Source organism: Mauremys mutica, chromosome 2, assembly GCF_020497125.1.
Source record: "Mauremys mutica isolate MM-2020 ecotype Southern chromosome 2, ASM2049712v1, whole genome shotgun sequence".
In the NCBI taxonomy this organism is placed as follows: Eukaryota; Metazoa; Chordata; order Testudines; family Geoemydidae; genus Mauremys; species Mauremys mutica.
In genome coordinates, this window is record NC_059073.1 from 190132859 (window position 1) to 190160225 (window position 27367).

Here is a 27367-nt window from a genome sequence, read left to right on the forward strand (position 1 = left end):
TTGGCAGAAGCTGAAATATCTAAACTTTACTATTTAATGTAGTTGATAAAATATTCTGCAGGATGAGGTAAAAAATATAGAGCTAATTGAATGATGAAAAAGAATTAGTGAAAAGTTTTGGAAAAATTCAGTCATTTTCGTTAGGTGAGTTTTGAAATGGAAGCAGAATTTATCTGCTAAAAAATGTGAAACTTTAAAATATTTTCAAAATTAACCAGTTTTTCCTTTTAGTCCCCACCTCATTTCTACTAAATTGATAGAATAAATTTTGTTCTTTCTTTTTCATTTTTGCTTTTGCTAACTTGAGTTTACAGTAAGTGGAGAAAGTTTCTAGAAGTTCTAGAGTGAGCAAAAAGAAAAAGTGAAAAAACAAAATAACACAAAATAAAACCACTTGGGACTGCCTTTGTTCTATTGCATTTAGTGGCAAAATGGAAAACATGTAAAGAAGGGAAGGAAAGAAGGGGAGAAAGGAAGTGGGGGACACAAAAAAAGGCTAATTTTTTTCCATTTTGAATATTGTAAAAAAAATGAATAGCAAAAACACTTTAGGAAAAGTCATTTTTTATTATTAAAAAAATTCTAAATGCGTCAACCAATTCTAGTAAAAGAATATTTTTTCCAGATATGACATTAATATTCATGGCAATTAAAATCTGTTAGAACAGAGGTTCTGTAACTGGGGGGCCTGGAATGTACTCTGGGGGTATGTGAGAAACTTTAGGGGGAAAAAAGTCCTGTGCACATTTTACCCGCAGCAATGAATAACTAGCAACGCTGATTCCTCCAGATATATCAGGTCCTTAGATGGCGCTATGCATTTAACTCTAGATGGTGCTGTGCATTTTGACAGATTTCTGTTAAGCTTGCAGAGCATTATACAAAGTTGCTGCGTTAATCCGTTTGCTACAACGCAATGTACGCATTTAATTGTAAGCATGAACCACAATTGCAGTTTTGCTTTTGTTCTTATTACAATGGATCATTGGCTCTGTGTGAATCAATGCCTTACTGTTTTTAATATTTAGTGAGAGTTGCATGTTGATGTTTTTTAATCGATATATGTACTTGGGGGTGTGGGGAGATAAACTACTACAGACACAAACAGGGGCGGCTCTACCTTTTTGGCCGCCCCAAGCAGTCATGCGCGGGAGGCGCCCCGGAGCCGCAGGAGCAGCGGACCTCCCGCGGGCATGACTGCGGAGGGTCCGCTGGTCGCGCGGCTCAGCTGAACCTCCTGCAGCTGCGGACGGTTCGCAGGTCCGGCGGCTCCGCTGGAGCTGCCGCAGTCATGCCTGCGGGAGGTCCAGCCGAGCCGCGGGACGAGCGCCCCCTCCGCAGTCATGCCTGCGGGAGGTCCGGTCATCCCGGGGCTCCGGTGGACCTCCCGCAGGCATGACTGCGGCAGGTCCGCCGGCCCAGCCTGCCGTCCCCCCGGGAAAGGGCCGCCCCACGCGCGTGCTTGCCGCACTGGGGTCTGGAGCCGGCCCTGGACACAAAGACGGGGGGCGTGATCAAATAAGTTTGAGAACCACTGTGTTAGACTTCTTGTCCGTCCGAAGTTTCTTTGTGCCAAGCAGAGCCCATTTTAAAGGTTCCTCACCAATTTTTCCACGGTATATTCATCAGCTAATATGACTATGTTGATGTTTTTCAACTGCTGAAATCTTTAATTACACCATTTGTCATAAAGTTGATACTCAGCATCCTCTTTCATATAACTTTCTCAAGAATGTGCCATTTGGGACTGAACTGTCTGATTTGATTTCAACCTCTCCTGCACAGACTGTACACTGATGTAACTCCATTGCCTTCAGTGGAGTTACTCCTGTTTTACTCCTTGGTCTCAGAATAAAGATGAATTTTTCTGGAAATGTTAAGGAAAACATCTTCATCTGTTTTTGAGTGAAAGGAGAGAGGAACATTTTTTTTCATTTTTCTCTGCTTTGAAAGTACTAGACTTTTTTTGTACACAACTCAAAAATGACTGAATGCTGAAGGTTAAAATGTGTCACAGGGTAAGTTCTGAATGAGGAACAGTCATTTTATGTTGCTAAACATCTGTGCAGAGCAAACTGAGAGTCCAGTGACATTACACAGGGGGAGAATTTGACACCATGTGTTCTTCTATTTAAGTATCAAGGTTTTATTTCCAGGCTAAGCAAGTGCAGAACATCTGTATTTCACTTATATTTTTAGGACCTGGTCCTGCAGTGCTTACTCAGCAAACCTCCCATTGAATCAAAACTTCTCTAGAATTAGAATGGGACCCGCAATATTTAAGCTTATCCTACCATGACATAATAATTTCAACAGTTGTCAAAGTAAATGGAGTCTTCTCACTGGGCTCCTAGGTGCTACGATAATATAAATCATAAGGCAATCTAGCACCCTAGGCACACTGCAAGACAGGGTCCACACTATAGCTCTGAACCTTACTCTGTATGGCCGGGGAAGGCCCACCACCCCCAGAAAGACAGGATAGCTTCTAACCAGGAATGACAGCAGGGGACATTCTCCCCACAGGAGCAGCTAGGGTGACAGCCAGGGATCCCTGAGTACTAACACCAACAGGCAAGGAAGGTGTATCTGTTTAGATAGGTGGATTGGGCCTGCTGTACTTAAGTGTCCTCTGGTGGGGTGGTGTTGGTAGGGCTCCAAGAGCAGCGAGTCTTGAGATTAACTCCCCATATATGGGGCAATTCACATTTCTCAGAGCTATTGTTGCTTGGGTCTGCAGACAGGACAGCCTGAAGACATCACTGCATCAGTTACACTGAGTTCACATTTTCAGGATTTTTTGCATCCATAAGGCCTAGAAACATACTTTATTTTAAAATGAAAGACAAGACGCCGATGTAATCACATGACTCCATGAGTAGGGCCCTACCAAATTCGTGGCCATGAAAAACGCACCACAGATCGTGAAACCTGCATGAAATCTGTTTTTTTGTGTGCTTTTACCCTATACTATATAGATTTCATGGAGGAGACCAGCGTTTCTCAAATTGGGGGTCCTGACCCAAAAGGGAGTTGCAGCAGGGTCACAAGGTTATTTTAGGGGGGTCATGGTATTGCCACCCTTACTTCTGCGCTGCCTTCAGAGCTGGGCGGCCAGAGAGTGGCAGCTGTTGGCCAGGCACCCAGCTCTGAAGGTAGCACCCTGCCAGCAGCAGCACAGAAGTAAGGGTGGCAATACCATACCATGCCACCCATACTTCTGCTCTGCTGCCTTCAGAGGTGAGCAGCTGGAGAGTGGCGACTGCTGACTGAGGGTCCAGCTCTGCAGGCAGCAGCGCAGAAGTAAGTGTGTCAATACCATACCATGGAATCCTTACTTCTGTGCTGCTGCTGGTGGCGGCTCTGCCTTCAGAACTGGGATCCTGGCCAGCAGCAGCTGCTGCTCTCCAGCTGCCCAGCTCTGAAGGCAGCATTGCTACCAGTAGCAGCGCAGAAGTAAGGGTAGCAATACCACCCCCCACACACAATAACCTTGCAAACTCTCCCCCCCCCAACTCCTTTTTGGGTCAAGACCCCTACAATTACAACACCGTGACATTTCAGCTTTAAATAGCTGAAATAATGAAATTTATTATTTAAAAAATCCTATGACCGTGACATTGACCAAAATGGACTGTGAATTTGGTAGGGCCCTGTCCATTAGACTGGGGCCCTAGGTATGGGCCGATAGTGCCTATGCCCTAATCTAACCATGCTTCTTCCAGCAAGAAATTTCAAGTACAGGGAAGCCCGATTCCGATCTCTAGGGTAAATCAGAATTAACTCCACTGAAGTCAATGAAGTTATACCAGAATTAAGTGTGGGCTCTTATCTACCACTTATATTAACTATTATGAGGAAGAGAAGACAGTGATATTCTTAGGCCAAATTCATCTCTGGTGTAATGCCCCTGACCAATTCATTTGCATAGAAAAGTTTTAGGAACTTGAGTCTCTGTAATTTACACCTACTTCTGTGACTGTCTTTGAGAAGATACACAGACAAAATGGCATTGTCACCACCGATTCTTGCACATTTTCCTTAAGTAGAGTACAACTTATTTTCCTGGAAAATATTGGGTTATCTTGAACTAGATGCTTCTGAAGGTGACAAGAACTCTACAGTTGGTGTATGTTGTCTTGAAGGCTGTTTTACATTATTTCCATGATATAGTATACTGTGACTTTTTCAGAGATTTGTTAGTTCAGGGGAAAGAAGCTAACTATCTCATAAATCTGCTCTTCCATTCAGCTACAAGGATCTAGTTCTACAGCTATAGTTAACCATTTTAATTGTTTTATGACAGTATAGTTTAGTTTCAAACAACACAGCTGTAGTCCAGGAAACTAAACATGTCTTGCCTACTATTTATACTTGCCAGAATGTACAGGAAATATTCCTCACACACTAGTGTTTTGGGGTTTTTTGTTTTTTTTACTGCCATGATGAGACAAATAAATATTATATAGATGAACACTTCAACAATCTTCTAGTAAAATGGTTTATTTTTATATAAGGAAATTTATGCTCAGACACCCATTTCATAACCATTCAACTAGACACTCTTTTTCTTTGTCATAAGCACTTGTAAAGGAATCTTCTATCAACAAGTTTGGCTCCAGTTCAAGTCATTTTATTGTCTGTAAAATGTAACATAATGACACACAGTGTATGCATTTTAATCCTTTAAAAATAATGTGTAATAGCAAATAGACATGTTCTCACACCTGTAAAATATTAAAGTTAATTCATGATAAACTGATGGATCAGCAGTGTTATATAGTGAGACCACACTTATTGGAAGAAATCCAGTTAAGCTCCAGAAATGGTGGTTCAAGAAAGACCCCCGACATATCTTTTGTATTGTATGTAACATTGTGTATTTCTAACACTGTTATTTATTTTTAATAGTCAATCTGAAATATTTGGTGATACTTTGGCTGAAGAGAGAGAATAATTTGGAAACCAGGAATTCATGAGATATAATTCTGACTTGCTTTGTGACCTTGGACAAATCATTTTACCCCTATGTGTTTTAGTTTCCCCCTCTTTAGATAGGGTGAAACATAATATTTGTAATGCACACTGCTCTCTTAGGGTATGTCTACATTACGGGATTATTCCGATTTTACAGAAACCAATTTTTGGAAACAGATTGTATAAAGTCGAGTGCACGCGGCCACACTAAGCACATTAATTCGGCGGTGTGCGTCCATGTACCAAGGCTAGTGTCGACTTCCGGAGCATTGCACTGTGGGTAGCTATCCCATAGTTCCAGAACTGTCGCAGGTGGTTCTGGGTACAACCTCACCCCTCCTTCCGTGAAAGCAACAGCAGACAACCATTTCGCGCCTTTTTTCCTGGGTGAACTGTGCAGACGCCATACCACAGCAAGCCTGGAGCCCACTCAGCTCAAGACAGCAGCCATGAACATTGTAAACACCTCGCGCATTCTCGTGCAGTTTATGCTGAACCAGGACCTGAAACACCAAGCGAGGAGGAGCGTATCAGGGAAGATCCCTGCTAGCCAAACGCGAAAAAGCTCAGCGCCAAAACCCCTTCACCCCCCGGCTTGGCTAACTGCAGGGAAAGATTTCTTCTAGCCATGGAATGCCAATTTTGGGCCCTGGAAACAAGCACAGACTGGTGGGACCGCATAGTGTTGCAGGTGTGGGATGATTCCCAGTGGCTGCAAAACTTTCGCATGCATAAGGGCACTTTCATGAAACTTTGTGACTTGCTTTCCCCTGTCCTGAAGCGCCAGAATACCAAGATGAGAGCAGCCCTCACAGTTGAGAAGCGAATGGCAATAGCCCTGTGGAAGCTTGCAATGCCAGACAGCTACCGGTCAGTCAGGAATCAATTTGGAGTGGGCAAATCTACTGTGGGGGCTGCTGTGATGCAAGTAGCCAAAGCAATCACTAAGCTGCTGCTACCAAAGGTAGTGACTCTGGGAAATGTGCAGGTCATAGTGGATGGCTTTGCTGCAATGGGATTCCCTAACTGTGGTGGGGCGATAGATGGAACCCATCTCCTGGCACCGGAGCACCAGGGAAGCCAGTACATAAACCACATGGGGTACTTTTCAGTGATGCTGCAAGCACTGGTGGATCACAAGGGACATTTCACCAACATCAACGTGGGATGGCCAGGAAGGGTTCATGACGCTCGCGTCTTCAGGAACACTCTGTTTAAACGGCCGCAGCAAGGGATTTACTTCCCAGACCAGAAAATAACAGTTAGGGATGTTGAAATGCCTATAGTTATCCTTGGGGACCCAGCCTATCCCTTGATGCCATGGCTCATGAAGCCATACACAGGCAGCCTGGACAGTAGTCAGGAGCTGTTCAACTACAGGCTGAACAAGTGCAGAATGGTGGTAGAATGTGCATTTGGACGTTTAAAGGGATGCTGGCGCACGTTACTGACTCGCTCAGACCTCAGCCAAACCAATATATCCATTGTTATTGCTGCTTGCTGTGTGCGGGGGAGAAGTTTATGGCGGGGTGGGAGGCTGAAGCAAATCACCTGGCCGTTGATTACATGCAGCAAGACACCAGAGCGATTAGAAGAGCACACCAGGAAGCGGTGCGCATCAGAGAAGCTTTGAAAACCCGTTTCATGGCTGGCCAGGCTACAGTGTGATGTTGTGTTTGTTTCTCCTTGATGAAAACCCGCCCCCTTGATTGACTCATTCCCTGTAAGCAACCCACCCTCCTCCTTTGATCACAGCTTGCTTTCTAAGGAAATAAAGTCACTATTGTTTAAAAACCATGTATTCTTTATTAACTGATTATAAAAGGAGGGAGAGAACTGACAAGGTAGCCCGGGTGGGATTTGGGAGGAGGATAGGAGGGAAGGAAAAGGCCACTTCAGAAGTTCAAAATAATGACAGCCTTTTGCTTGGGCTGTCCACTGGTGTGGAGTGGGTGGATGCACTGAGCCTCCTCCCCCCCCTCCCCCCCGCGTTCTTACACATCTGGGTGAGGAGGCTATGGAACTTGAGGAGGTGGGAGGGTGGTTATACAAGTGTTACAGCGGCACTCTGTGATCCTGCTGCCATTTCTGAAGCTCCACTAGATGCCGGAGCATGTCAGTTTGATCACACAGCAGCCCCAGTGTTGCATCCCACCACCTCTGATCTTCCTGCCGACACCTCTCATCTCGAGCATCCCTCCTCTCTTCACGTTGGTCCCTCCTGTTCTCACGTTGGTCCCTCCTGTCCTCACGTTCACTGGCATCTTTCCTGTACGTTGATACTGCATCCTTCCACTCATTCAGATGAGCTCTTTCATTGCGGGTCGATTCCATGAGTTCAGAGAACATTTTGTCTTGTGTTCTTTTTTTCCGCCGTCTTATCTGAGATAGCCTTCGGGATGGAGGAGAGAGGGTTGAAAAATTTGCAGCTGTGGGAGGGAGGGAGGGAAAAAAGGGAGAGAAGTATTTAAAAAGATACATTTTACAGAACAATGCTTATACTCTTTCACGGTGAACAACACTATTCACATTACATAGCACATGTGATTTCAGTACAAGGTCACATTTTGCATCTTAATATTGAGTGCCTGTGGCTTTGGTGTTAGAGATCACAGACGCAGCTCCGGGCAACAGAATTTGGCTTGCATGCGGCCATGGTAAGCCATTGTCTTTCGGCTTCTGCAGCCTTCATAAAAGCAGCGCCCTCCTTTCCCACATACCAAACAAAGCCCATTGAGTGCTGCGGCTTTCCTGTTAACGTGCAGCAGCAAAAACCAAATTAACCCCCCCGCTCATCCAATTCTCTGGGATGATCACTTTACGCCTCCCCCCACTGTGTGGCTGGTATCAGGAAAGATCCCTGCTAGCCAAACGCGAAAAAGCTCAGCGCCAAAACCCCTTCACCCCCCGGCTTGGCTAACTGCAGGGAAAGATTTCTTTTCAGCCACAGGCAAACAGCCAAGTAGGAACGGCCACCTCTGTCCCCTTAATTAAATTCCCATATTTCAACCAGGTTACCATGAATGATATCATTCTCCTGAGGATAACACAGAGAGATAAAGAACAGATGTTGCTTGAATGCCAGCAAACACCGGGACCATACGCTGCCAGGCTTTGTCATGCAATGAAAGCAGATTACTTGCTACTAGTATGGCGTGGTCAAGTGTCCTACCATGGAGGACAGAATAAGTCTGCATTGACCAGAAACCTTCTGGAAAGGCTTTGGAGTACCTCCAGGAGAGCTTCATGGAGATGACCCTGGAGGATTTCCGCTCCATCCCAGGACACGTTAATAGACTTTTCCAGTAGCTATACTGGCTGCGAATGCATCCCAAGTCCTCAGGGCAAATTAATCATTAAAAAAAGCTTGCTTTTAAACCATGTTTTATATTTACAAAGGTACACTCACCAGAGGTCCCTTCCATGGCTTCATGGTCTGGGATAATGCCTTGGGAGGGTTGGGAGGGTACTTCAGTCAGGCTGAGAAAAAGGTCCTGGCTGTTGGGGAGAACGGAGTGCTGTGTGCTCTCCGCAAGCTCCTCCTCCTCCTCCTCCTCCTCATCTTCTCTGTCCGCAGAATCCTCAGGCATGGCTGAGATTACCCCCTCCTCGGAATCCATGGTCAGAGGAGGGGTAGTGGTGGCGCCCCCACCGCCTAGAATTGCATGCAGCTCAGTGTAGAAGCGGCATGTCTGCTGCTCTGCCCCGGACCTTCCATTTGCTTCTTTGGTTTTCTGGTAGGCTTGTCTGAGCTTCTTAACTTTCACGTGGCACTGTAGTGAGTTCCTATTGTGGCCTCTCTCCATCATGCCCTTGGAGATTTTTTTCAAATGTTTTGGCAATTCGTCTTTTGGAACGTAGTTCTGCTAGCACGGAATCCTCTTCCCGTATAGCGATCAGATCCAGTACCTCCCGTACAGTCCATGCTGGTGCTCTTTTTCAATTCTCGGACTGCATGGTCCCCTGTGCTCATCAGCTCTCCACGCTGGGCAAACAGGAAATGAAATTCAAAAGTTCGCGGGGCTTTTCCTGTCTACCTGGCCAGTGCATCCGAGTTCAGATTGCTGTCCAGAGCGGTCACAATGGTGCACTGTGGGATAGCTACCGGAGGCCAATTCCGTCGAATTGCGGCCACACTAACCCTAATTCGAAATGGCAATACCGATTTCAGCACTACTCCCCTCGTCGGGGACGAGTACAGATATCGATACTAAGAGCCCTTTATATAGAAATAAGGGGATTCGTTGTGTGGACGGGTGCAGGGTTAATTCGGTTTAACACTGCTAAATTCAAGATAAACTCGTAGTGTAGACCAGGCCTTAGAGTGAAAAATGCTATAGAATTGCAAAGTATAACTAAAGAAGCATGTGTTGAATATGATTAACCAATAAGCACAATGGGGCTGGGACTAGCTCCAGGATCATGGGATGTCACAGTAATGTCATCACACACTTTCCAGGTATGAGGCGAAAATTTCCTGCATGGACAGCATGCTCCATGTGAAAAAGGAACAGGATCAGCTGCCTCTCTACTCACAGCCAGTGAAGAAGGGGAGAGACTTTCCATTCATCCCCTTGCCATACTAGTGGATTGGGATCTCAAGCAGAAACGCAGATGGGCATGGGGTAAGGGCTATGGGAAGGCCTGGCTTGTCAACCTCACCAAGAAGGGGTTTGTCTCACAATTCCATTTTCCCAATATTGCCAGGGACAATATTACTGCTATTCTCCTCAGGCTGACCCAAGAGACATCTTCCTCTTCAGCAGCTTTTCACAGCCTCCTTCCCTTCCACAACAGAGTGTCTTGTGATAGGGGAGCTCAGCTCCACACACCCTCACTAGAACAAAGGATGCTGTAGGAGGGCCCAGCGCCTACACTCCTGAAATAAAGGGCCAGAACAAGAGGCTCTGTTGTCACTCTTTGCTGCTGGTCCTCTGGGGGCCTCCCTTGCTTCCTCCATTACTATGGCTATGCAGTTCTCTGAGTCCTACTCTCTATCTGAAGCAGAGGGCCCTTGGAGGAGAGGCCCCAGTAGCTCTAGCAAAGGAGGCCCTGTGGTGCAGGGAGAGGTCCCTGCTTACACCATCCTGTCCATCAGGCAGCTCTGCCCCCTACTTCCTAGCATTGGTGGCAGGAGTGGCTTCCCACACCTAGCCCTCTGCTGGGGTTAGAGACACTGAGTGAGTATATGGTGGGTGAATAGTAAGCATATGGCTGGGTCATGTGTATCTGTCAGAGGCTATTTGATATGTGTGAGAGACTGGAGAGATGAAGAAAAGGACCTAGGGGTTACGGTGGACGAAAAGCTGAATATGAGTCAACAGTGTGCCCTTGTTGCCAAGAAGGCTAATGGCATTTTGGGTTGTATAAGTAGGGGCATTTCCAGCAGATCGAGGGATGTGATCATTCCCCTCTACTCAGCACTGGTGAGGCCTCATCTGGAGTACTGTGTCCAGTTTTGGGCCCCACACTACAAGAAGGATGTGGATAAATTGGAGAGAGTCCAGCGGAGGGCAACAAAAATGATTAGGGGGCTGGAGCACATGACTTATGAGGAGAGGCTGAGGGAACTGGGATTGTTTAGTCTGCAGAAGAGAAGAATAAGGGGGGATTTGATAGCTGCTTTCAACTACCTGAAAGGGGGTTCCAAAGAGGATGGATCTAGACTGTTCTCAGTGGTAGAAGATGACAGAACAAGGAGTAATGGTCTCAAGTTGCAGAGGGGGAGGTTTAGGTTGGACATTAGGAAAAACTTTTTCACTAGGAGGGTGGTGAAGCACTGGAATGGGTTACCTAGGGAGGTAGTGGAATCTCCTTCCTTAGAGGTTTTTAAGGTCAGGCTTGACAAAGCCCTGGCTGGGATGATTTAGTTGGGTTTGGTCCTGCTTTGAGCAGGGGGTTGGACTAGATGACCTCCTGAGGTCCCTTCCAACCCTGAGATTCTATGATTCTATATGAGGGAGTGACTGGGGGATGGACAGATGAAAGAACACAGGGAAGGACACGGCACATGTACAGAAAGAGGAAGGTGAAATTAAGGGATAGCTGTGAAAAGACACCAACATATACTGTATAGGGGACTAAAAGAATGGAAATGGAGAAAGAAGGGAGAACAAAAGCAATGTAGAAATAGTAAGTTACTTTTTAAAAGGTGTTTAATAGAAAGTTGAATGACAATGCTATAATTAATACATGCCAATAGTGGTTTCTAATAATAATGAGGAGCACTGGGAATTTCCCTGCTTCCAGTGGCATTCAGCCTCTTCTATAGATACAGCTGATATTTTTCTACAAGTGGGTGTTTCTAGGCATGGTTTATAGAATGCTCTCTGCCCCTCCCACCTTTAGAATGCACTAGATTGCACCAAATGGCATGCGCGTGCACACACACGTCAAAAGTTTCCTTAGGGGGGGATACCCCTGGATTCCTTGGAAGAGCCATTTCTCAGTTCCACAAATTACTTGTCAACATGTGAGCCACTTAAAAATATTCTTTGGATTATGTGGAGCTGCCAGTGCAGCCCTGGTAATAGGTAAAGTTGAAATGCACAAGGACCCCTGCTGCTGAAGAGTTGTAAGTATTACAAGTGTGTGAGAGCCCTGGGGAATGCTTGAGAATCCAAAAGAGTGGAGGGGCTGCCCAGTTTATAAAGGCTCCCCTGCAGTCTCTGTTACCATGAATTGTTCCAAGGACATACAGCATGCTATGTGTCTCACAGATCAGATAGCCAGGCACATTCTCTGTGGCATAAATGGTGGTCTTGATGAAAGACGTGAGAGCACAGAATGAAAACAGAAGGGGCAGACAAGGTTGGGGAAAAAAGGGGTTGTGTAGTTAGTTACTTGCATACATCGTGTTTGGAAATATGTCCTACAATATGTACAAAGAGTGTTTACATGTGTATTTCTAACACACTAGAATCTCCTTCCAGATCTCCTCTGTCCCCTATCACTGTCCAATCCTCCCTACTTACCCATCATTCTGCTCCTTTAAAGACCTCCAGTCCCCTGTAACCATCCATCCAAGCCACACCCCAACCCCAGGCATGCCACCTTACAAACATTTCACATTTCCTCTAGCTGCTGCTCCCCTCTCCCCGCACCTCAAAAAAGCTCCCTGCTGATCAGGCAGCTGGTAATATCCCTCTGGTGGAGCCAGTCCACAGGAAGTGGGACTTCTGCCCCTTGTAGTGCAGAGACCTGCTGACCTGAGGTTCTGCCCACGCTTTGAGTGGGTTGTTACAGGTGGCCAAGACCAACTGGTAAAATATAAAGATCTAACCATGGCTGACAGTCCTCAGTGACTAGCCGGGAAGCAGCAGGGCCTCTCCAACACCTGCCCAGGCCCCAAGACCTCAGGAACGTAAGAATTGCCATACTGCATCAGACCAATAGTCCCTCTGGTGCAGTATCCTGTCCCTGATAGTCTCCAGAACTAGATGCTTCTGAAGGTGACAAGAACCCTTCAGTTGGTGTATGTTGCACAATCAGCCCCTACACAGGCCTCACTCTGATCTCTAACAGTTACAAACTGCAGAGTCTTTAACTCTGCCCGTTTCTGCTAGAGTTTGGCTTGGGTTGCAGCTTTGCAATGACAGGGCTAATTTGAGCCCTGCCTGGGAGGAACCCCCTCTGATTGGCTGCTTGTCCCACCTCCTAGGGAAGTGCAACCACTCAGAGCAGCAGCAAGGAGCAGGAGGAGCCCCCCCCACCAGGAGGTGACCCCATTTCTCACAGGTGGGAGGGAGAAGGAGCAGAAAGAACCTAGCCACTCAAGGTATCTCAACTTCTCCCTTCCCTTCTATGGGCTGGCTCTTCTTTGCCTCCCTCCCTCCCTGCAACACCTGGCTTGCGAAGGGGCAGGAGTGATGAAGAACCCTTGGAGCTGTTCCCCTCAACCCTGGAAAGAGGAGAAGGGGATCGAGCTGCAGCCCTCTGCTTTGGTCCTGGGAGGGATGGATGAAGTGCTGCAAGAAATACAGAAGGAACAGAGGTGAGGTAAGTGGTGGTGGGGCACCAAACTCCTGTGTGGGCAAAATTGATGGGTATCAGGAGGCAGAATTATTTGATGGGCAGAGGGCAGGGGTGAAAGCTTTTGCAGTGGGGGCCAAAATCACCTGAATAAATTCTGAAGCATTGGCAAAAATGAATTGTAACCTCCTGTAAAGGTGGGAGATGGGCGTTCAAAAATCAAGTCAGACCAAAACCATAATATAACACTGGTCTAGAATTTTTGAGAAGTCGTGTGCTTCAGAGATAAAATGTGCTATTTATTATGTATTTTGATGTGCTGAATTCAAATATGACAATTAAAACAACTGATTGGCTACTGTTTCTAAGATATGTAAGTTTTTACATTTTATGTCTATGTATATTGTGTAGATAGTAGAGTTTTAATCATAAATTGTAAACCTAGGTCTTTTCATGTGCTTATGGTTGCTTTACATGATAATATTTCACCTGTCCTGTTTATGTAACACTTTAAAAATCAGCAAAAGGGTTATATAACTAAAATTTATTATGAAACAAAAGGCAAAAAACTATTATGTACATAGTTTAGTCCTATTCAGTGTCTACTCGGCGCTTCTTGGCTTGTCTCTTGTATTCATTAAATGGAGCATCTCTTGTCACTGTCCAGCAATAGTCTGCAAGCATTGATGGGCTCCATTTGCCCTGATAGCGTTTCTCCATTGTTGCAATGTCCTGGTGAAATCGCTCGCCATGCTCGTCGCTCACTGCTCCGCAGTTCGGTGGAAAAAAATCTAGATGAGAGTGCAAAAAATGTCTCTTTAGTGACATGTTGCAACCAAGGCTTTTGTATGCCTTGAGGAGGTTTTCCATCAACAACCTGTAGTTGTCTGCCTTGTTGTTTCCGAGAAAATTTATTGCCACTAACTGGAAGGCTTTCCATGCCGTCTTTTCCTTGCCACGCAGTGCATGGTCAAATGCATCATCTCGAAGAAGTTCACGAATCTGAGGACCAACAAAGACACCTTCCTTTATCTTAGCTTCACTTAACCTTGGAAATTTTCCACGGAGGTACTTGAAAACTGCTTGTGTTTTGTCAATGGCCTTGACAAAGTTCTTCATCAGACCCAGCTTGATGTGTAAGGGTGGTAACAAAATCTTCCTTGATTCAACAAGTGGTGGATGCTGAACACTTTTCCTCCCAGGCTCCAATGACTGTCGGAGTGGCCAATCTTTCTTGATGTAGTGGGAATCTCTTGCACGACTATCCCATTTGCAGAGAAAACAGCAGTACTTTGTGTATCCAGTCTGCAGACCAAGCAAGAGAGCAACAACCTTCAAATCGCCACAAAGCTGCCACTGATGTTGGTCATAGTTTATGCACCTCAAAAGTTGTTTCATGTTGTCATAGGTTTCTTTCATATGGACTGCATGACCAACTGGAATTGATGGCAAAACACTGCCATTATGCAGTAAAACAGCTTTAAGACTCGTCTTCGATGAATCAATGAACAGTCTCCACTCATCTGGATCGTGAACGATGTTGAGGGCTGCCATCACACCATCGATGTTGTTGCAGGCTACAAGATCACCTTCCATGAAGAATGGGACAAGATCCTTTTGACGGTCACGGAACATGGAAACCCTAACATCACTTGCCAGGAGATTCCACTGCTGGAGTCTGGAGCCCAACAGCTCTGCCTTACTCTTGGGTAGTTCCAAATCCCTGACAAGGTCATTCAGTTCACCTTGTGTTCTGAGGTGTGGTTCAGAGGAGGAGGATGGGAGAAAATGTGGGTCCTGTGACATTGATGGTTCAGGACCAGAAGTTCCATCCTCTTCCTCTTCCTCGTCTGACTCAAGTGAGAATGATTCTGGTGCATCAGGAACCAGCAGTCCTTCTCCGTGGGGTACTGGGCGTATAGCTGATGGAATGTTTGGATAATGCACAGTCCACTTTTTCTTCTTTGACACACCTTTCCCAACTGGAGGCACCATGCAGAAGTAACAATTGCTGGTGTATGATCTGTTGGCTCTCTCCAAATCATTGGCACTGCAAAAGGCATAGATTTCCTTTTCCTGTTCAACCACTGGCGAAGATTTGTTGCACAAGTGTTGCAGCATATGTGTGGGGCCCACCTCTTGTCCTGATCTCCAATTTTGCAGCCAAAATAAAGGTGATAGGCTTTCTTAACCATAGTGGTTATACTGCGCTTTTGTGATGCAAAAGTCACTTCACCACAAACATAGCAGAAGTTATCTGCACTGTTCACTCAAGTACGAGGCATCTCTGCTCACTTTGGCTAAACAGAAATGTGTCCCTTTGCAAAATCAAACACTGACAAATAAAAGAGCACGACACTGTATGATTTCTAGAGCTGATATAGGGCAATTTGTTCAGCAGAGTGATGTAAGCTTCGTTATGATTACATCATCCATGACTTCTAGGAATAACATGATGCAATTCATATCATGTATGACGCAATACCAGCTTCAGATTGCATCATTCATTGTTTTGCCTAAAAAGCAAGTACTGTCCAAACCCAGTCATAGATTTATTCATAGATCCAGTCAAAGATGTATTTTAGTCATTTCTGGTTTAAATTGAGATCCCTTCCCTTTATAACTCACTTATCCTCCGCTATTCCCAAGTCAAGGGTCGTATATACTGACCCAATAGCATATCTTGAAAACTAGAGCCAATCAACAATTTTAAGCATCATTTTCGTTCTCAGTGACCCAGAATTAGTAAAGTTGGCCTACATTTATTTCAGAAGCATTTTGGCTGTAGAGCAGTGTAATCTTTGAACAGAAAACGTGACTTTTCTAGGGTCTGAAATACAAGATTTAATATCCCTTCTCAATTATTTTATTGTCATTAATTAGGATAATTTTGCATAGATGCTAAGAAGTGTGGCCTGGTCCGTTTAATCCAGGCTGGTCCAGTCACTCCGGCTGTTACTGATGCATTTTTTGGCTTTTCTGTTTGCACAGCAGCACTTCAACCTCCTTTTTCATTAATGGCACTCAGTTTCTTGCAGAGCACAAATCTAACTATCCTGTTTTTGCATTTATTCTACCTGGTCCAAATGTGAAACAGCATTACCATCCATTGGGCAAGCCTCATCCCAGTGTGTGTGAATATTTCTGTTGGCACAATATACATGAGAAAGTTGTGTGTGTGTAAGCAGGGATGGTGAGAGTGAACAGTGAGTGCGTAAGGTGTGTGTGTGAGTGGTGATGGTGAGAGTGAGCACAAGTCACTGTGTCTCCAGGAGTGTAGGTGAGCACAGTGCATGCGTGTGCAAAGTCAGTGTAAGGAGGATGATTGCCAGCAATGCATAGCTGTGGGTTTGCCAGAGCCAAGTGAGAGTGTCTGCGTGTGACAGAAGTGTGAGAGGCTGCGCTGGGTGAGTGTGAGTCTGAAACCGTGTGCGGCGGAATGCAAGTGAGCCTGGGCTCGGTGCGTGTGTGTGTGGACGGCGTTAGTGGCGGGTGCAGGCAGCAGCTCAGCGTGTACGCACACGTGTGTGCTTAGTCCCAGAGCGGCGCGACTGTGAGCGGGCCCGGGGTGCTGGGAGCAAGTGGCCGAGCTCGGGCAAACCTAGGGCGCGTTTGTGTCAGCACAGCGACCAGCCGGGAAGCAGCGGCAGCAGCTCCGGCTGCAGCCGGGCTGGAGGGAGGCTGGCAGGCGGCTGGCGCAGGGAGCAGGGCGGCTGGAAAGCAAAGCCCGGGCCGGGCGGGAGAACTCCCAGCGGAGCGCACTGGCCCGTCCCCGGCCGCGGCCGGCTGGGGCGTGGAACGGCTCGGGCTGCGGCTGCGTGAAGGAGGCGGTGCCGGGGTGGGAGGTGGGTTTAAAGCCTATTAAAGGGGGAGGGGGGCGGTGGAGATGATGCATCCTAAGCTGGAGAGTCAGCTGAGTACGAAGCAAGATCTCGGTGGCAGGGGCACGTAGCCCCGTGTTAATACCAGGAACCTGGAGGAAGGAGCAGGAGCAGGAGCAGGATCCGCAGCAGCACGGGCAGAAGTTTTCTTTGCAAATCCCTCCCGCACCGTATAGTTTTTTGGCGTGTGTGCTGGGAGTTTAACTTTCCCCCTCTCCCACTCCGCGCTACGAAGTTACCCCGACTCCCCATAGCATCCCCCGCTGCCTGCTCTGCTCCCGGCCCCACCAGAACAGCAGCAACAAAACTTGATCGGAGCGTGCGAGACAGAAGGAGCCAGACGCACAGAGAAGCTCTCAAGAGGGGGAGGGGGCAGCGCTGGTGTCCTGAGCAGCGGGAGGGAGGCCACGAGGGCGAAAGAGGAACCGCAGGCAGCAGGTAAGAGAATCGGGGGGCGAAGGTCCAATGCTCACCCCAGCCCCCTTTTGGGGTGGGCATGTAATATCCTGCATGCGTCTCTTGCAAGGGGGAAAGCGGAGGAATTTCGGGGGGTGGACAGTCTGCAGGAGCAAACAGTTGAGAGAGGTCCAAAGCTGCAAATGCAAAATGCACTGGCTTAGGCACTCCCACTCCGCCCCAGAACAGGCTGGGGTGAGGGAGGACGCCAGAGGCAATGGGGCTAAATTGCAAGGGGACAGCGCGCCTGTGCGTATATATAGATCAGCTAGGGAGCTTGTGTGCTGGGTCCTTACTAGCTGAGATTAGAGCTGGGGGAGGAGTGTGCAATTCTCTTTCTCTGGCTTCGGATTTAGTTGCTCACTTTCAAAACTTCCCAATTAAACCGGGCTGGAAAACTGGAACCACTTTCCATTTTTCTCCCCCCCCCCCCCCCCCCGAGTGACAAGACTTCAGGCGAGTTTAATGCTGAGAATCCGTTGTTAGTAGTTTGCCGTGTTCTCTTTTCTCTTCTCGTTTGGACCTTTATTAGCCCCTTGGGGGAGTCATTGAGCCTGTGCACGTATTTGAACCATTCCGTTGTCAGACGTGAGATCCTTTCAAGCCCTGAAGAAAAGTGTGTTGCGGGGAGGCTGGGACTGCAGCGATCAGAGGGGATCTTGAGCCACAGAATAAATCCTATTCTTAATCCATCTGTGAACATGGTTCTTCTCCTAGCCTGATTTTCCATTTGCACCAGTTCTGGGGGGTGCTGTACTTACTAGCCTGCACTTTCTAAGTATTTATCTGGCACTGCAGCTGCTTTTACAGGGCCACAGGAAAGCTAAACTGTTTCTTTTGCTCTGCTTTTCCCAGAGATATTAAAAGTTTAGGTCTGAAATCCTATTCCTTGCCTTTTTTTTCCTCTTTCGGGAAGAACACTGAGGTAAAGGACAGTTCACAAAAGTGCCACTCGTGGATGCTGCCACCTTCCTTCTCTTCTGTTTTGTAAATCTGTGATGGTAGCAGCAAACTCAAGTATTTGGGAGTAAGGGGAATATTTGAACATTGGTGTGGGACAGCATTTTGTTGGCCTCTGGGTAATATTGGGTAGCTTCTTGTAACCTGTTCTGTGTAAAATAAGACTTGGGTTGGAAGGAGAAGTTTTTACCTTCTGCCCTCTTGTCCTCTCCCACTTCCAACTCATGATTGGAGGTAGAGCAGCAGAAAGCTGTTCCGCATGGACTCCCCTTTTATAATCGTTTGCCATTTTGCAAACTGGGACCTAAACTGTATCATTTTATAAAAGAAAGTCTGCAGTTAATTGGTTCGGCAGATGCACTATTGCAAAATCTCTTTTGCTTAGGATTTAAACTGCCAGCCCCCCACCTCCCTTAAAATCCACATAACATTTTATTTTAGAAGTAGTATGGAAAGTGCTGATTCAGCACCTGGGAGCACCACTGTATCGGCAGTGGTGTTTTGTGTAAAATGTTTTGATTTGTTGAACTGGGAACATATGTTGCTGGTATGTCAAAGCAATACTGATCAAGGTTCACACAGCAATTCTGTGCTTGTTCATGATTTTACTCATGTCAAGTGAGAAACAACAATTGGCACCACGAAGAGGGTAGGAGTGGAATGTTAGATTTCTAAATTGAACTTAATAGTCAAGTGAAATTGTATCGCTTCACAGAGGTGCTTGAGTGATCTTTTGAACAAAGCTTTTGTAGGAGATGAGATCAGTAAGCAGTTACAAGATTTCAGGTTGACTTATTCTTAAATTCATGGGCTAGTTGCACTTACAGCACTCAAAGGTACAGAGGAGGGCAACAGGGCTAATCCCAGGATTAAAAGGAGTGAGTTATGAGGACAGGTTTAAAAAAAAAAAAAGTATGGAGATTAGACAACCTGAGTGGAAGGAGGACATGTGCCTGAAATATTAAATGGTGTAAATGACAGCCTTGCCTGCTACTTCAATCTAGTTCATTTAGATAGGGGGAAGAGGAGTGAAGGGACATCCAGAATGCTCAGAACATACACATCATTTCCCTAGTACGGTCTGAATGGAAGAGATGTGGCTGTTCAAGAAGCATGTTCCTCTCTTTCTCTTGCCTTTGGTCTCAAGATGTAGAATTGTAGTCTAATGAATAAACTTAATCTTTGAGCCAAGCAAGTTTTGATATGGTCTAGTTTTAAAATATACTGCACAACACACAGCAAACAGACTAAAAAGTCATGTTTGGTAACATCGGTTCTGAATGCTAATGTATGGAAGCAGGACCTCTACACTTGCCTGAAGTTTGTTTGTTCCCTCCTCCCCGCCTGCTAATGTTGTACTTCATTTTCACTCTTTGTTCTTATAGTAGATCATATTTGCTCTGGCTGCATGTTCTAGTGAGTTTCCTTGGTTTTTGTCAGTCAAAATATCCTCTCTCCTACTGTTGTGCATGTTGGCTTTCAACCTCTAACCCAGGCGTGACTTGCTTTCAGTGGTGGTTTTGTATTTATTTTGAAAGCATTACCTAAATGTAAAATGGATATCTGTAGTTCAGTTCTGTTCATAGAACACAGCTGGTATAGTCATATATGTAGAGCAAACATTTGCAACCCTGTGTCATGCATAGTTAAATGACTTTGAATCTAACAAGAATCGCTACAAGTCTTCCTGTGAACTGTGGGCCAGATCCTGAATTGCAGTCCACTGGTGTGTAAAGGCTAAAAGTAGCTGGATCTCCCTAGCTGAAGGTTTCTTCCAAGATGGGGAGTCGCCAGCTGGCATAGAGATGGTATAGCTAGGCCATGTGCCATCTCTTCCAGCAGCCCTTGCAACACTGGTAAGGAAGGGGAGGATGTTATCTGACAATCCCCAGTTAGCAGATGTCCAACTGGAGACTGTTTGCAGCTGGTATACTGCAGAGCAGCTCTAGGCTGGGAGCCACAACCAGCTTCTCTGAGGCTTTCCACTTAGACACCACACATCTAGATATGTAGATATTGAGGTGGTTGCCCCTAATTGAATGGAGAATTTCATAGCAAAGCCCCCTTGCCAGTCATACAAGGGAATGTAACACCAGAGGGCTTTAAGGGGTTGTACTAACTTGCACTTGTAGGACTCTGGAAGTACTCAATCATTTGACTTGTCTAGGTAAAACTTTCACTGGATTAGTAAAAACTGCTGTAAACTTGATTCCTTTACTTCAAAATGTTTGCTTGACGTTAGACTGGGTAAACATTTAAACACCATTTGGTAATGTTCTATAACTTAATGGGTTGTGGTAGTGTTGCTGTATTAACTTCTTGGCATTTCCATTCTATCCCTCTATGTTAATTTATTACTAGGGATGCATGAACTGGTTTTCAATGTAAAAAATAGAATTTTTTCTCCCATAAGAATTTCTTTCCCATCAGCGCCCAAGCTAGGAAAAGCAAAGAAACTATTCTTTTGAAATTTGAGATGTCTGACCCTATGAAATGTCTTATTATTGTGGTCTTTGTGGTAGTTTTCTTTGGGCTTGCTCTTTAGGTAGCTTAAAATGTAGGATGAGATGTCCCCTCTTGACTGCTGGGGACAAGTCCGAGCAGATACAGCTCTTCAAAGGACCAGCTAGCACACAACACAATCTGCACCTCCTTTCTGTTTGAAGAGAACTTTTTTTGTGGTGATGTCGGAGGGTCATTTATATGCCAGGAGACACAGTGGCTCTACTCAGAGTGCAGCTTTCCCTGAGAAACCCAGTGTAGTGTTTGTCTTAGCATTGTGTATCAATTCATGTCTCAGAATCATATGGCCCTAACTTTTCGAGCAGGGTGCTGATACAATGGCTCTCTCAGTTACAGTAAATTTTAACGTTTCAGCTTTGTTCAGAGACCAGAGTCAGTAAACATGAACTAGTTCCAAAAAGGCAACTCCACACAAGTAGGTCATGATGAACGAGGTAATTGTAAACATATGTTTACTTAAACTACTGGTAAACTGGCATCTGATTCTTCCCAACCTAAATTGATGCCAGTTTCTACTAGCTTTCAGCAGGAAAAAATAGGAAATCAAACTTTTCTGGCAGGCTGTATTGAGCATGCTGTGGAGGAAATGCTCAGTCATCCAGTGAGAGCAAAAGGAGCCTGCGATCCAAAGCTCTGACAGGCTTGGACGAAATTGTCTTACAAAGCAACAGTTGTGGTTGTCATACTTCAGCCGATTTGCTGAATAGACTGACCAAAGTACTCCTGTCCTGTAGGCGTAGGGGACACAAATGTCAAAAAGACTAATGTAAAGATGGGTAGTGATGAGGATATGTTGTTGTGAATATGAGCTTGTGCTTGCTGAGGGCTGTAACTGAGTCAGGAGTGAATGATGCTGTAGTCTTCTGCAATATCACTTTCCATTACATCACCATGATGAGAAAATGCAGTGCTGTTTGGTAATGTAACAGGGTCTCTATTGCCCATAATCTAGGGATTCTATTTTTTTTGCCATCTTAGCTGCAGCCTTGCCACTTTCAAGAGTGGTACTCATAATTTTCTTCATTGTTTCACAACACACATAACTTAGTGGCACTTTCAAAAAAAAAATCAACCCATTAAATAGCTTCTAAATAATTTTTAAGTGCTGATTGCTATCACTATACAAAATCCTGAAACTCTTGCCCTGAACCTAGCTCTGTGTGTGTGTGTGTGTGTGTGAGAGAGAGAGAGACACACAGAGACAGACAGACTGACTCTCTGCTTCTGGAGCAATTAAGATGACATTTTGCCTAACTTCAAAACGTGTTTTTTCATTGGGAAGTAGCAATTGGACTGAATCCCATGGAGTCTCCAGAAATCTGCCTTGCAGCTTGCTTGAATTTTTCATATATGAAAACCCTTTGATTGCTGGCAAAGAATTGGGTGCTTCAAAGCCTCGTCATTCCACTCCTGCTCCACCTTCGTAGTCCCCTTTTCCCCCCTTAACCTTACCAGATGGATGACTTAACTCTCGCCTTTCTTTTATGCTTTCCTTGGCGCATATAAAATGTTTAACTTTTAGCTATCCTCCTAAAAATGTCAGTGTTACTGGTTTCTGAAACATCCCAGAGATGAAGGGCAAAAGTCAGAATTCAGGCAACTTTTTGACTTCATCTCTAAAATGTTTAGAAACTAATCTCAACCGAGCTAGTGAACTTTAAGATTCACACACCAAAACTACCCTTCACTCCTAACTAAAACTTTGGGATGGGGAAAAGGGAATGGTAACATTTTAATTTCTTGAACATTATTCCAGAAGAGGAATCAGTGGTTATGTCAAAATACATGCATAGATGTAAACTTGTAAAAAGCTAAAATTTCAGAAGCTTAGTACACTGTGCAAGGGGAACTCCTGATGGCTTAGCCTTATGATTACTGCCTTTCAGGAAAGTATCACTGGGTGCTTGGTCTCTGTTCTAGCTCAACTGTATGTTGTTAATAAAATCCATTTAGGAGGGTCTTGGTGCTAACTGCTTTTTACTGTATGTTATACTCCTATCAAACTAGAAGTGCCTTGAGCATTGAGTGATTCTTCTGCATTACTATTACCAACATCTCCTGAGAAGTGAATGGATTCCTTTATCATAACTCAAGACTTTGCACTTTATAGAACAATTGTTCTTGTATCAATAAGTGACTTCTCAGTGGGTCAGACTGCTTTATTTCCACACACACACACAGCTGTAACTCTGCATTTTACACTCACTTTGCATATTGCCAGTGGAAGTAGCATTTGAATACATTTTTCCAATGACAGGATTCTGATGCAGCACAACTATGAGGTGAGATGATGGTCTGGTGACAAGGGGTGTTGCAATGCTTAACTTCTCAATGCCTGGAAAATCAATGGGATCTGCAAAGCCTGAGTTATGTGCCTTGGCTCCCTCTACAAAGACTAGGGAGAAATAAAAAGCGTTAAAGAGTCCTGTGGCACCTTATAGACTAACAGAAATAGGAAGAAATAGGCACCCTAGAATGTGATTCCCCAAAAGGCAACATGCGAGGTGAGGCTCTGCCTACGTTAGCCAATAGGAGATGCTAATGAAAAGGATGTGTCCTTACTCCACCCTTCTCGTGGAGTTCAGTGCTATCTCTGCTTGCAGTGCACAGCTGGGAACCTGGAGTCAGGCAGCTCAAGTACCTAACTCTGTACAAAATGGTGATAGAGGAGGACGTCCTTCATAACCTTTAGTCCAGTGGTTAGGATACTCACCCGGGATGTGGGAGACCCCAGTTCAGTTTCCTCCTCTGCCTGACAAGAAGGGATTTCAACTGGGGTCTCCCATCTCTCAGGTGGGTGCTCCATCCACTGGACTATAGAGTGACTTTTTTTTCTCTCTCTCTTTGGCTCACTTTAATTAGTTAATATTCTACTTTTCAACAAGAGTGATGGAGACAGACCTATATCAGAATATTCTGTAGTTCAGTGGGTAGGGTGCTCACTTCTAAGGTTGGTAGATCCCTGTTCAAATCCCTTCTTCTCACTGGGAGGAATTGAACCAGGTTCTCACACATCCTGGCTGAGCACCTTAACCATTAGGCCAAAGGCTGTGAAGGATCTTTACGCTTCCTCCCCCGGGCTGTTTTGTGACGAGTCAGCCGCTGAGCTTATCTACCAGATTGACACACCCAGCTCTTGCCTGCAGGGCCTAAACTACACAAGACCTGCCGTTCCACACTGTCTTGATGGAGGATCTGTCTCAATCTCTTTATGAAGAGTGGCTTTAAGAAACCCTCCCTGCAAGAACTCATGAACTATAGTGTCAACTTGGATTTGTCTTTTGTCTTCTATTAAAGGTACTGAACTTCTGAGCACCAGGGAGTCATGAAACAGACGGATAACTTCTTTAAATGTACTTGAGGCTGATTTGCCCTTGGTTCTGAATTTTACTCTGCTTTCTGGTTGTTCTACTTCTAGTGGTCTGAAAATGGTGACTCTACAGCTAGAAGCATGCTTCCCAGAGCAGGTAGACATGTGCTACCTCTGCTTGAGCTGGCATGCTAAAAATAGCAGTGTAAGCTTGGGGTTCCACAGGTGGGGGGCTCAGGTCTAGCTGCCCAAGTACCACCCTGCCCGGATGCCCTGGGCATGTACTGGGAGGCTTTCTCAACCTGCTTCCTGTGCTGCCCCTGACTAAGGTACTATTTTTAGAATACTAGCTAGCGGATGTCTAGCTCTTCTGGGAAGTAAGCTTCTAGCTGAAGCTATCCATAGTCGTGGCCTTTCTAGGGGGGAAACTACCTGGCTTTTAAAACTGATCAGAAACAATAGGACAGTGATGATTGTATTTGACTTACGTGAATCAAAGGTTTTCACTGTCTTTTATTTAGCGGGATGTTCTAACAAACTGCTATAGACTACAGCCCTTGACAGTTAAGCAATACCTCACTTGAACCCCATTTTGTTTGTTTGAAAGCTTCATGAGAGTTGAGAAGGAGGGCTAAAAACTCAGCTGTAGCAACAGAAGAGATGAAATGCTACTTGCTGCTTACACCCTCTGTAGTGTGGTGTGGGTGGCAGTTTAGACAGGATCGGCCTTAGTGGGAGTTGTTAATGAGCTGTGTGTCCAGATCTTCTAAAAGGTGCGTAACATACATATTCTAATTTTTAGCCCCCTTCCTCCCTGTCTTCCTAACACCCCTTCTCTTTCCTGTGTAGAGGCAGTTCAGATCCTATTAAGTGCACTGCTTCCTTGGGGGGCAGAATATCATAGAAGGCTTCCAGCAAGCAGCAGACTTGAGTTTTGTGTGTGGTATAACGCCTAAATATCAACACCGTTTCATATACTGGGAAATAGTTCTTCCATCCTCCTTCTGATACCAAAGCACTCCAGATAAATCAAATGGTCACTTTGTGTGAATATATAGGAAGAACGGTAAGGAAGAAACTGGAAAGTCAAGACTTTCCAAAAAAAAGAGCCTAAAATTAAGCTCCTAAAGTAAAAGCCTTAGAGATACTGAAACTGGGCTGAATATTACAGGAAGAGAATTGCACTTGTTCTATATTCTGATCAGAAAAAGCTTTGAAATCCTTGCTATCAAGGTGGATTATGATGAAAACTTATGATGTCAAAGCTTTAAAGTCAAAGGAGCAATTCTGAAGAATAGCACAGCTGATTCTAGAGGTGTGCAGCCTATATGGTAGGTGGAAATCAAATATTTAGTATGATGAAACTTGCAAAGTACAACAGGGTTGTGGTTCAGGTAACTTTCTCATGGCATTATAAGGTAGTGCTGGTTCTGCCAATTGCTGCATCAGTAGGATTGAAGAATGTGGTGCTGTACTAATCTTTTAGTCTTGGATACGTTGGACATGCATTTAACTGTTTCTCTTCCTATGAATGGAGGAAAAACTGCTGGTAGTCATTACAAAGCCAGCTGGTTGTGAAGAGACTAGAATTTCTCAGGCCTTTCGTGTCCAGTCATCTCACCCTCCCTTTTGAGCATCTTGTGATATTGTCTTACAGTATCTAGGAGCAATTTAACCTGATTTAAAGGCTCTGTTGCAAAACTAAAATGGCATATAGTTCTAGCTAACATGGAATGGCTTGCGGACTTGGAAGCAATTAAGCTGGTAAAGTTCCCAAGAGGAACTTTGTCTATGTCCAAGCTCTAGTGGTTAAGGTCAGTTCTGCCTCAGCGTGTCAGAGCAAAAAAATCCACTGCAAAAATATCTAGAAATGACAAGTCTAAGAGGAAACCACCAGGAAAAAAAATAAATGTTTTATTAATGCCACGCTGCTGGGTCAAACAAGCTGGAGTCAACCCAGACAGGCCACAGAATTTAGTGTCTGTGTGTAGGGAGCTTGGCTAAGGCTTTATCTTGGCTGGGAGACCCAAGCAGAATTCTCAAGCTCTTCTGATGCTGTTGGTGGGTGAGCAGGGCTCTGTGGAGTAACATGCAAGCTAATCCATTGCAATAGAAATCTGGCTAGGCCTCATGTTGCACACTCGTTCCTAAACTTAATTAAAGACAGGATGTCTAAGCATTTAGGAGTCCATTGTAGACACAAGAATTAGTATTTGCATTCCGAACTCCAGGAATCCAGTTCGAAAACTGGGCTCAAAGATAAAGTTGGATGCATTGTCGTCTGCTGCCATTATTTCCTGGAGGAGGGCTACCTGTGGTACTGGTTATTCTACCAACCATTCTAAAAATAATCTCTAGGTCACTTTGACATGCAACTCAGTCATGCAAGTTTGTCTTTATAGTAATATTACCATAGCTATGGCTCATCCTCCTCTTCCTCCTGCTCCTCTCCCCCCAGCCTTTTGCACATGGTACTTTTCTGAATCCTGTCAGAATTCTAGACTAAAACTCTTGATGCATCAGGACTTCATAGACGGTAACAGTGTTAGTGCTTCTAGTAATGTAAGTAACAGTAGGTAACTAGAATAATGTTGGCATAAGTATCTGTTTTTCTTTAAGACAATGAAATTTGACTTATTTGCACTATACCTTCCTACCACTAACCCACTTATTTTAACCCCCTTGGATGGTTGAAAGGGAAATGGGTTCCTCAAGAACATTTTTCCTTCACGTGGGTGGAAAAGGGTTGTGGCTTGAAAGAGGTTTGCTTGAAAGAGGCACCACTGCTGTTCAGTAAAATGGTTCACATCCAGGAGTTACCTTGTAATAGGTAGAATCAAATAAAAGCACAAATGTTTGTTGCATCACTTAGCAAATTGGGACCTACCAGCTGCTATAGTTGGACACCATCTCATCTTTATGTCCCATCGTCTAGCTCTCCTGCCCTTTCAGAGGTTGTAGGACCGACTGTTTCCAGGTACTATTACCAGCCCCTCCTGCTTGGATTAGGACAATTGTTACTGAAATGAGTGTGAAAATAGCCGTGGTTCTTTACTCACCGTCTCTTTCAGTAAAGTCAGCAAATGTCAGTTTTCTGTCCCTTAAATGCAGAATTACTTTTGACTTGAGTTGTCAAATTATTACTTGGGTAAAACAGAGCAAGGGTAAGTGCACAGACAAGCAGTGAAGACCTGCAATTCAGGCTTCCTGGAGTGTTGGTTATAAGAAAACGTGAACAGCCCATCTCTTCAGAACCTTTTAGCCAGCATATCTGCTAGTTCAGCACCAG

At 45.1% G+C, this 27367-nt stretch overlaps 1 protein-coding gene across 2 annotated transcripts in view; it reads left to right on the forward strand.

Annotated features, from left to right (window-relative positions):
- Positions 1 to 16855: 16855 nt before the first annotated feature.
- GRB10 (growth factor receptor bound protein 10) overlaps positions 16856 to 27367 on the forward strand; it is a 205544-nt gene continuing 195032 nt past the window's right edge. For both annotated transcript variants that reach the window (XM_045005961.1, XR_006577008.1), the window contains exon 1: positions 16856 to 17267. The gene's annotated coding sequence lies outside the window, so the exon portion shown is untranslated. The remainder of the gene's footprint in view (positions 17268 to 27367) is intronic.